At 41.3% G+C, this 11,143-nt stretch overlaps 1 protein-coding gene across 2 annotated transcripts in view; it reads left to right on the top strand.

Annotated features, from left to right (window-relative positions):
- The first annotated feature begins 5,740 nt into the window (after nt 1–5,740).
- Nucleotides 5,741–11,143, top strand: part of LOC101354690 (arylamine N-acetyltransferase 1-like) — a 12,863-nt gene continuing 7,460 nt past the window's right edge. Inside the window, exon 1 of one of the 2 annotated variants that reach the window (XM_023736673.1) lies at nt 5,741–6,052. The gene's annotated coding sequence lies outside the window, so the exon portion shown is untranslated. Of the gene's footprint in view, nt 6,151–11,143 lie in introns of both variants that reach the window. The other variant, XM_023736672.1, reaches the window with a different exon arrangement.

Genomic DNA, 11,143 nt, shown 5'->3' with positions numbered 1-11,143 from the left:
TCTAAGAGGTAACTTTGGTGAAGGGTAAGACAGTACACAATACTGAGGAATCCAGCACAACTTGTACAAGGCAAGGTTATGAATGCTCCATAGACACATCCAAACTCCCTGAGGGACCAAATTACTGGGCTGAGGGCTGTGGGGACCATGGCCTCAGGGAACATCTAGCTCAATTGGCATAGCACAGTTTGTAAAGAAAATGTTCTACATTCTATTTTGGTAAGTAGCATCCGGGGTCTTAAAAGCTTGTGAGTGGCCATCTAAGATACTCCACTGGTCTCACCTCTTCAGGAGCAAGGGAGAATGAAGAAAACTAAAGACACAAGGGAAAGATTGTTCCAAAGGACTAATGGACCACAACTACCACAGCCTCCACCAGACTGAGTCCAGTACAACTAGACGGTACGCAGCTACCACCACTGACTGCTCTGACAGGGATAAAAATAGAGGGTCTCGGACAGAGCTGGAAAAAATGTAGAACAAAATTCTAACTAACAAAAAAAAGACTAGACTTATTGGCCTGACAGAGACTGGAGAAACCCCGAGAGTATGGCCCCCGGACACCCTTTTAGCTCAGTAATGAAGTCACTCCTGAGGTTCACCCTTCAGCCAAAGATGAGACAGGCCCATAAAACAAAACAAGACTAAAGGGGCACACCAGCCCAGGGGCACAGACTAGAAGGAGGAGGGGACAGGAAAGCTGGTAATAAGGAACCCAAGGTCGAAAAGGGAGAGTGTTGACCTGTCGTGGGGTTGTTAACCAAATGGTCAAAAAAAAAATATGTGTACAAACTGTTTAATGAGAAGCTAGTTTGTTCTGTAAACCTTCATCTAAAGTACAATTCAAAAAAAAAAAAAAAACTGGGTAGAACAAAAAGTATTATCAACGTCAATATTCCTTAATTTATAGTCATGTAATTAAAAATAATCACATCATATAAATTATATGATAAGTTGTCAGAATCAACTCGATGGCAATGGTTTTTCTTTTTTTTTGGTTTTTACTTCAGATAAAACATTAAGTCAACAGCAAAAGGAACTAAACACCACAAGGAAGGCAAGCAGAAACCATGGAAACTTAGCTTGTTTTCTGTCAAATGATGTGAATCATATTTCATCAAAAGATGATGTTAGTTTTTCAAGCTCTGAAATTTCTTCATGAATTTGACTCAAGGCTTTGATTGCTGGCTCTAGAACTAGAATTCAAAATCTGGTGCTGGATGACATTTAAGTTGTTGGTGGAGTTGTTTGTTTTAATCAGCCCCCCATTCGCTGGCTACTCTTCTCCTCACCCTCACAGTTTGTCCCCAGACGTGTCTCCAGTGCTTTTTTTTTTTTTTTTTTTTACCAACCCATCAATTGCTCTGGCTTCCTTAATTCTACAAATGTACATACTCTCTTAATTAGCAAAACTCCTCATTAGAAAGGTGGGGAGGAAGAAAGACTATGAATGCCTATTCTTTTATATATTCTTCATATATTATATGCATAAATATTTTTTTACAGACACATATACACATAGATATAAAGAAAACATAGTATTTTAGGCTAGTCAACAGAGAAAAATAACCTCAGATTAGGATATCTTTCAAAAATTCTATATAAAAGACACTGGCCCAGAATTCCATCCACTTTGGACTTAAACCCAGGGAGCTTTAGAGAAGACACATTCTTTCAGGCTCTAGTTTGGTTATGAGTTGCCTCCTGAGTCTTATTTAAAAATCCCTAGCAATCTTCAATAACATATATTTCCCATCTTCTGAGTGAGAGGTTACCCTCACTTTAAGCCAATGAACTCTCTAATATCAACGTGTTCTGCAATTTAGGTTGCAATGTAACCAATCTTTCTACCATTTCATTGGTGTTTATGAGAACAGTTTTTGACCCTGAATTGGTTGAAAGAAGGTATGTGAGCGATAGTACTACACCTGCAGCTAAGAAATAAAGAAGACTATCCCAGCATGTTGAAATTCAAGTTTTATGGTGCTTTGAAAGTCCTTCAAGGAAATGCGGAAGAAAGTAGGAGATAAAAGCAGCAAGAAATAGAAGATTTGCAAAACCACAACAAGATACCATCTCACCCCAGCATTACTGGCAGGAATCAAAAAACCCAGGAAACAACAAATGTTGGAGAGGCTACAGGGATCCTGGAACTCTTATGCACTGCTGGTGGGAATGCAAAATACTACAATCATTCTGGAAAACGTTATGGCACTTCCTTAAAAAGCTAGAAATAGAAATACCATATGATCCAGCAATTCCACTCCTAGGAAAATATGCTAGAGAAATAAGAGCCGTCGCACGAATAGACATACGCACACCTATGTTTATTGCAGCATTGTTCACAATAGCAAAAAGATGGAAACAACCTAGATGCCCATCAACAGATGAATGGATAAACAAACTATGGTACATACACACAATGGAGTACTATGCAACGATAAAGATCAGTAACGAATCTGCAAAGCATCTCATGACATGGATGAATCTGGAGGGCATTATGCTGAGTGAAATAAGTCAATCACAAAAGGACAAATATTGTATGAGACCACTACTATAAAAACTCATGAAAAGGTTTGTTTGCACACAAGAAGAAACAATCTTTGATGGTTACCAGGGAGGGGAGGGATGGGGATGGAAAAACACTAAATAGACAATGGAGAAGAAGAGTAAGAGAGTACACAATACCGGGGAATCCAGCACAACTTGTACAAGGCAAGGTCATGGAAGCTCCATAGATACATCCAAACTCCCTGAGGGACCAAACGGCTGAGGGCTGTGGGGACCTTGGTCTCGGGGAACATCTAGCTCAATTGGCATTACATAGTTTATAATGAAAATGTTCTACATTCTACTTTGGTGAGTAGCCTCTGGGATCTTAAAAGCCTGTGAGCAGCCATCTGAGATATTCCACTGGTCTCACCCCTTTGGGAGCAAGGGAGAATGAAGAAAACTAAAGACATAAGGGAAAGATTAGTCCAAAGGACTGATGGACCACAACTACCAAGGCCTCCACCAGACTGAGTCCAGTACAACTAGATGGTGCCCGGCTACCACCACTGACTGCTCTGACAGGGATCAAAATAGAGGATCCCAGACAGAGCTGGAGAAAAATGTAGAACAAAATTCTAATTCACAAAAAAGACCAGGCTTACTGGCCTGACTGAGACTGGAGAAACTTAGAGAGTATGGCCCCCGGACACCCTTTTAGCTCAGTAATGAAGTCACTCCCAAGGTCTACCCTTCAGCCAAAGATTAGACAGGCCCATAAAACAAAACAAGACTAAAGGAGCACACCAGCCCAGGGTCAAGGACTAGAAGTCAGGAGGGGACAGGAACGCTGGTAATAAGGATCCCAAGGTCGCAAAGGGAGAGTGTTGATATATTGTGAGGTTGTTAACCAATGTCATAAAACAATATGTGTACAAACTGTTTAATGAGAAGCTAGCTTGTTCTGTAAACCTTCATCTAAAGTACAATAAAAAAATTTTAAAAAAAGAAACAGGAGATTGGTTGCAGTCATTTGATATAAGGGTCACCATAAACTTTGCTGCAGCTAGACAGCAATAACCTACAGTACATTAGCAGAAGGTAAGTGGATGGAAACAGGCTAGAGTCACTTCATAACTTGAAGGATTTTGACACTTCCAAAGAGGGATCGCTAAGGTGCACGTCCATACTGAAAGGCCCAAGGGAGGTGGTGTGAGCATTGATAGTCTGCTCCAGGGACCTTTCCAAAATGAAAATGTGGTCGTAACAACCCCCACCCCCACCTTAAAACTTTCATGGCTTCTCATTGATCTTACAAAAAAGGAGAAATGTCTCTCCTGCCTGTAAGGTCCAGCACGGTTTTTCCCCTCCCTACCTCTCTAGCCCCAGCTCCAAATCCTCTTCCCCTCCAAGGTCTCAGCACTGCAGCCACACTGGCCTCCTCTTGTCTCTGGTTAGGGCTGTTTCATTAGTCACAGGGCCTTTGCACATGCTGCTTCCCCTGTATGGAAGGCTCCTACCTCTCCAATTTACCTTGTCAGTACTTGTATAACTTGCAAACCTCATCTCAAACACCATTCCCTGAGAGGCATTCCCTGAGCTCCCTCCCAAAAACTAGACCAGAATCCTTGTGTTTGACTCTCATGGCATCCCAAACTCTAATAACTCCCTCTTCACACTTTATTTATTTGGGTGATTATTTGATTAATATTATATCACTCTCTTGACAGGAAGCTCCATAAAAACAAGGGTTGTCACTTTTTGTACACTATTAAGGGTTTACAATGCCTGTTTTTCTACACTACCGAGGGTTCGATATGTTTCTGGCAAACCTCAATAAATATTGGCTTTTATTAGGTATTCTTTTTACAATTTTTTAAGAGGAGTTTAATTTTTTTAAATCATCTGGGCAGATTTATCAAAATATAGATGACTAGGCCCAGTCCAGACACAAAGAGATTCAGTTGGTCCGGGTGTAGCTTAACTAAAAACAACAGTTGCCATCTAATCAATTCCAACTCACGGTGACTCCACGCGTTTCAGAGTAGAACTGTGTTCTGTAGGGCATTCAGTGACTGACTTTTCAGAAGTAGATTGCCAGGCACCTCTGGGTGAACTCAAACCACCGACCTTTTGGTTAGTACTTAACCATTTGCACCACCCAGGGCCTCTTAAAGACTCTTAAAGATCCACAAATTATTCTAATGTTATCAAGGTGTGAGAATCATTGAGCCACACTAATAGGTAAATATAAATGAACATTTACGTAATATCAGAAAGACGATGCACTTTCTAAATATGACACCAAAGACAGAAATTGTAAAGGAAAAGACTGATAGATTTGACTACATAAAAATAAAAGTCTTTCATGTTAAAAACTTTTAATTGAAAAAATTAAAAGCAAAAGTATTTTGTAACATATATGTTGGTGGATTAGTATGCTCTCTAGATACAGATCTTGTACAAAAGTAAGGCAATATTGACCTTTCAATTAATTTTAAAATGGGCAAAGGATATAAATAGGTAATACACAGTAGAACAATACAAATCACAAATAAATCTATGGAAAGTACACAAACTCACTAAGGATTAAAGAAATGAAAATGAAAACAAAAGTAGAATACCACGTTTTCACTTTTCAAATTGATAAAGGTAAATAAAAATATGATAATATTCAGTATGGTTAAATGGATGGGAAATTGACACTCACATACACACTGGTGGGAATGTGTAAAATGGTGGGAGGAGTAGTAGTAGCAGTAATACCTGTGCATGAGAATGATAAACACACATTTCAGGGAAGAAATTATTTCCAGTGAGGAAAACAACAGCAGGGAGAGGTGAACATGGGGCTTAAAATCTATTGCAATCTGGCAAGTTTGGGTGATGGATTCACTGGGGTTCATTATATAATTCTCAGTACCACTCTGTGTGCTTGAAGGATTTCATATTTGTTTTCAATGATAACATTTCACAGCAGAGGAGAGCTGAATAAGAGCTACTAAGGGTGCTTCTTCTAAATTTTCCAGCAAGACAAGTGGTAAACTATTGGCTCTCCCTACTTCCTGTCTTGCCACCCATATCCCTAACCCTCGCACCCTAAATTACATTCCCGACTAAATACCTGCATTCAACCCTTTGTCTCAGGTTCTGCTTTTTTGGCCCTACAGTGAAAATCTTCCACGTTCCTCTCCTGTCTGTTCTAGGTTTGAGATCTGCCTTTCCCTGACCCTCTCAAGCTCTCACCTCCACATCACACACAGGAAATCTTCATTCATCCTGAGAGCAGGGACTGTGTCAAATACAAGGTCACACCCCTCACAGCCTGTGGCATGGGACTCATCAGAGAATCACAAGCTGCACAATTTTTCGAAGAACAGATTTGAGTAAAACCGCTGAGGCGCCCGAGACCTCAGAACTACATTTCCCAGAGATCCCGGGGATGATTCCAAAGTGGACTCTGGGGGCAGGACTGTGTAGAAAGCCAATAAGGGCCCTTCCACTTCAAGTGTGAGGACTGCTCTCTGCCTGGTTCCTGGTTGCTGGTCTTAACGGCGGCGCGGTGAGATACAGTGTACTTTGAATTTGGAAATAAATCTTATATCAGGTGGGAGGCCAGGAGACGGTATACTACAGCCTTCCTGAATTTCAAGTCATAAGGTGGGTCCTAAGGAGCCCTGGTTGCTGAATTGTTAAGCGCTCGTCTTCTGACTAAAAACTTAGGAGGTTCTAACCACCAGCGGCTCCACGGGCAGCTTTTGTAAGGATTACAGCCTTGGAAACCCTATGGGGCAGTTCTACTTGGTCCTATAGGGTCAAGTTTGATGTGGTTTTAAGGTGTTTCAAAAAGTTTAACTAACACACACTTTGAATCCTAATCTGTAACTGCTATACAGCATAATGGTGAAGATAACAGAACTTTGATTCAAACTGTTTGGGATAGAGTGACAGCCACACCATGAACTTAAGCAAGTCATTTAGCTTCTGTAAGACTCAGTTTCTTCATCAGTAAAATGGAGGTGATAATCATGCTGACTGAATAGGGCTGTTATGAGGATTAAATATGTGTAATGAAATGTAGCTAAGGTTTTTAAGGGAACTTGCTCAATTGGATTTCACTTTTAACAGAGATCTACTCCCTCCTCTGTCCCCAGCTATGTGTGTCCCAGAGGGCCCAGTTAGTCTTGTAGGCAGCAAGTTCATAACCATTCTTGATTCTCCTGTATTCGCTAATCAGAAATCCCTTAATGCACACAAAATTCTGGGGTGTGGTTGGATTGTGCTTTTTGCAGTGTCGAGGGGTGAATTTTCTCATGTTGGAAGCAGGCTTACTAGGGCAGGGTCTCCAGGAGCCAGAAGTGACAAAAGACTCGACTCCTCAGTATCAGGCTGACCGAGGGCATTATCTCCCAGGCACAGACTTGCTGGAAAATCCCACGGTAAAATGGACCCTGCCTCAGCACGCATCCCCAGGAGCAAGGTGCCGAGGTGCCCGTGGGCTTCCTGCTCAGGGACCTGCTCTTGGGCCCTGGCTCTATGCCCACCCACAACAGCTCCGTCTGCTCTAATAAACTTCTCTTTCTCCTCCCTCAAAAACCAAACCTATTGCCGTCTAGTCAATTCCTACTCACAGTAATCCTATAAGGCAGAGTAGAACTGTCTAGGGTTTCCAAGGAAGAGCTGGTGGATTTGAACTGCCAACCTTTTGGTTAGCAACTGTAGCTTCTAACCACTGCATCACCAGGTCTCCTTCCTCAGGCCCTCCCTTGTAGCTCCTCAAACACAAAACCACTCCCTGTCTCTCAAAAGGAAGTGGTTAATAGTCCACTCTCCAGCTGTGTTTGGCCTGGAGACTTATTTTGTTTGGCTGTTACAAATTTTAAAAAGTTCTGAGCCAAATTAATAACAGAGAGTTTTCACCTAAAAGTCTAGGTTTCCTCCTCTTCTGGGGGAAGAAAAAAACCAGTCGGAACTTCTGGCTGCCTTGGGCCCTCATTCCACACATCTTGAGCTGTAGCAGCTGTTTCCCTTTGCCTGGGGCTTTCCGGCCACTCCACAGGATCCACACCACCTGCCTGGACTCTGGAGGCATTTACTCCAGAGCCAAGGCTGGGGACCCAGGCCTTCAGGGCATGAAGGAATATTGAATGATGGTCTTTGGGCAGCACTTGCCCTGCAAGTTCTGTCTTCCCACCCAGAAAATCAAAAGACTGTCCACTTGTCTCTGGTGGAGGGAAGTCCCCTAAAGAGACTCTACTATGCAGATTCTTAACAGCATAAGAACAGAAAGGCCAGGAGACAGCCACAGAGAAATGGTACAAGAGATCTGAAGGGATCTGGGTGGAGTTCACACAGTATTCTCCCCATCCAGCCTCAGTCCTCAAGTCTAACCAGCCCTATGTGCCCTCTCTAGGTGCACTAAGCATGTTTTGTTCTTTTGCCCTTTGTGAACCTATGGTGGTGGCCAATAGGTCTAATGGGTGTCATTTGGATCACAATATTTTCAAAAATATTTTTTCAATGTCTTTAGATGCAAATACACTCTCTGAGTCCCTTCAGGGCCCATCACTTCCTATGTCATTACACCTGGTGATTCCTGCCTATATTTTTCAATAATTTCACCAGAATATGTTCCAGTGGTAAGCATACTAGATCAGATTTTCCTAGAATCTGGTCTCTCTTGATTTTCAGATTCAACTTTTGCTATTTCTTGTGAACATTTTCTATTGCACTTGTTGCGTTCTCTTCTTCAGAAGTACCAGTTGTCTCTATATTGGATTGTCCTTGACTGCTTTGCGTATCTGGCTTCTCTCTGACTATTTTAATGGCTTCATCTTTCTCACTGCCATTTCCTGGGAGGATCAAGCTTTCCTTCTATAGAAGCAATCTGATATTTTTGCAGTATCTGTTCAGCTCCTTGCTGTTTATAATTAATTGTGTGTTATCTCTGTTTATGACTTGAATGTTTCCTCAGGTCTGAAGTCTTTCTTTTCATGACACTGTATCATTTTATCATCTTATTTTTTAGCTCTTTTATTATTGAATCCATTGTCAATATTCTCTAGTTCCAAGTACCGATGAAAAATTCTTTCAAGGGCTCAGTTTATTTTTCTTCTTGAATTGAATGTCTATTTTTTCTAACATTTACATGCTATGTTTTTTTTTTTTTTTCCTTACCTCTATCTCGTGCTATATCCACACTGGCTATAAGGCCCCTTATTACCTGTCTGATACCATTTTTATCTACTCTCTGTCTCCCTCACTCTACTCCAGTGACCCTGGCTTCCTAGATGTTCCTTGAAAACTCTAGTAGTTTTACGTCAGGATCTTTTAACTTTCTGCTCCCTCTGCCTAGAACAGCTCATCCCCTCCCAGCCTCAAGATTTTAGTGAAGCTTGTTTGATTACCATATTTGAAATTGAAGCTCCTCCCAGTTGTCTTCTCCAGAGTACTCATGACAGCCTAACAGATTGTATGTTTTTATTTATTCAATTCACCACCTGTGTCAGCTCACCCCTTTAAAATATAAGATTTTAATAAGCACTAAATAGGAGGAAAATACCTAGCAGGCTTTCAGCATATTATTTATTGACTGAACCAACGAATGAATGAAAACAAATTGGGAAGGGGTAGCTCCCATACAGAAATAAGATCACTGTTTCTAGAAGGGTGAATGGATGCAAGGCAGCCATAGAACCCCAGAGATGCACAAATCCAGGGGCACCATTAACATTGTATTATGTCTCCAGGAGGGGCCGTTCACATCAAATACAGGGTACACCTGATGTTACTATGTAAGGCTGGGGCCTAGGAGGGTAAAATCCATGGAGTCCAGTACAAAGATCCAGGCTAGGAATAGGCTTGTGCTGCCTCTAAAATTGTTCCTAAAGTAGGACTTTGAGAGGGGAAGTTTCAGCTAAAGGGAAAATTGAGTGGGTCACATACTATGAACACCATATATGCTTCTGTATAATTCTCCTTTTATTTTTAATAACAGTGTTTTCATTTTATTCTTTTTTTATTTATTTTATGTTGTACTTTTAGTGAAAATTACAATTCAAGTTAGTCTCTCATATAAAAATTTATACATACATTGTTATGTGACCCTAATTGCTCTCCCTATGCTGTGACAGCACACTCCTCATTTCCACTCCTGATTTCCTGTGTCCATTCAAACAGTTTCCGACTCTCTCCACCTTCTCATCTAGCCTCTGGACAGAAGCTGCCCATTTAGTCCATGTATGTACTTGAGCTAGGAAGCACACTGTTCATGAGTATCATTTTATGTCCCATAGTCCAGTCTAATCTTTGTCTGAAGAGTTGGCCTTGGGAATGATTTTATTTCTAGGTTGACAGAGAGTCTGGGGGCCATGCTTTCTGGAGTTCCTACAGTCTTAGTCAGACCATTAAGTCTGGTCTTTTTACGAGAATTTGAGTCTGCGCCCCACTTTTCTCCTGCTCCGTCAGGGACTCTCTGTCGTGCTCCCTGTCATGGCAGTCATTGGTGGTAGCTGGGCACCATCTAGTTCTTCTGGTCTCAGACTAATGCAGTCTCTGGTTTATGTGGCCCTTTCTGTCTCTTGGGCTAATATTTTCCTTATGACTTTGGTGTTCTTCATTCTCTTTTACTCCAGGTAGGTTGGTACCAATTGATGCATCTTAGATGGCCGCTCACTAGCTTTTAAGACCCTAGACGCCACTCACCAAAGTAGGATGCAGAACATTTTCTTAATAAACTTTGTTATACCAGTTGACCTAGATGTCCCCTGAAAGCATGGTCCCCAGACCCCCGCCCCTGCTACTCTGTCCCTTGACGTGTTTGGTTGGATTCAGCAAACTTCTTAGCTTTGGTTTAGTCCAGTTGTGCTGACTTCCTCTGTAGTGTGTGCTGTCCTTCCCTTCACCTAAGATAATTCCTGTCTACTCTCTAGTTAGTGAATAACCCTCTCCCTCCATCCTCACCCTCATAACCGTCGAAGAATGTTTTCTTCTCCGTTTAAACCTTTTCTTGAGTTCTTATAATAGTGGTCTTATACAATATTTGTCCTTTTGTCACTGACTAAATTCACTCAGAATAATGCCTTCCAGATTCCTCCATGTTATAAGATGTTTACACAGATTCATCATTGTTCTTTATCATTGCATAGTATTCCATTGTGTGAATGTACTAAAATTTGTTTATCCATTCATCCGTTGATGAGCACCTAGGTTGTTTCTGTCTTTTTGCTGTCGTGAACAGTGCTGCAGTGAACATGGGTGTGCATATATCTATTCATGTGACGGCTCGTATTTCTCTAGGATATATTCCAAGGAGTGGAAATCCTGGAGCATATGGCACTTCTTTTTCTAGCTTTTTGAGGAAGCGCCAAATCAATTTCCAAAGTGGTTGTACCATTTTACATTCCCACCAACAGTGTGTAAGTGTTCCAGTCTCTCCACAATGTCTCCAACATTTATATTTTGTGTTTTTTGGAATAATGCTAACCTTGTTGGGGTGAGATGGTTTCTCATTGTAGTTTTGATTTGCATTTCTCTAATGGCTAATGATCATGAGCATTTTTTCATGTGTCTGTTAGCTGCTGAATGTCTTCTTTGGCAAAGTGCCTGTTTATATAGTATGCCCATTTTTTAATTGGGCTATTTGACTTTATGT

This window comes from Trichechus manatus, unplaced genomic scaffold (assembly GCF_000243295.1).
Source record: "Trichechus manatus latirostris isolate Lorelei unplaced genomic scaffold, TriManLat1.0 scaffold00090, whole genome shotgun sequence".
Taxonomy (NCBI): Eukaryota; Metazoa; Chordata; class Mammalia; order Sirenia; family Trichechidae; genus Trichechus; species Trichechus manatus.
Note: the sequence above shows the minus strand (reverse complement) of the source record. Positions and strands in the feature narration are given on the sequence as shown.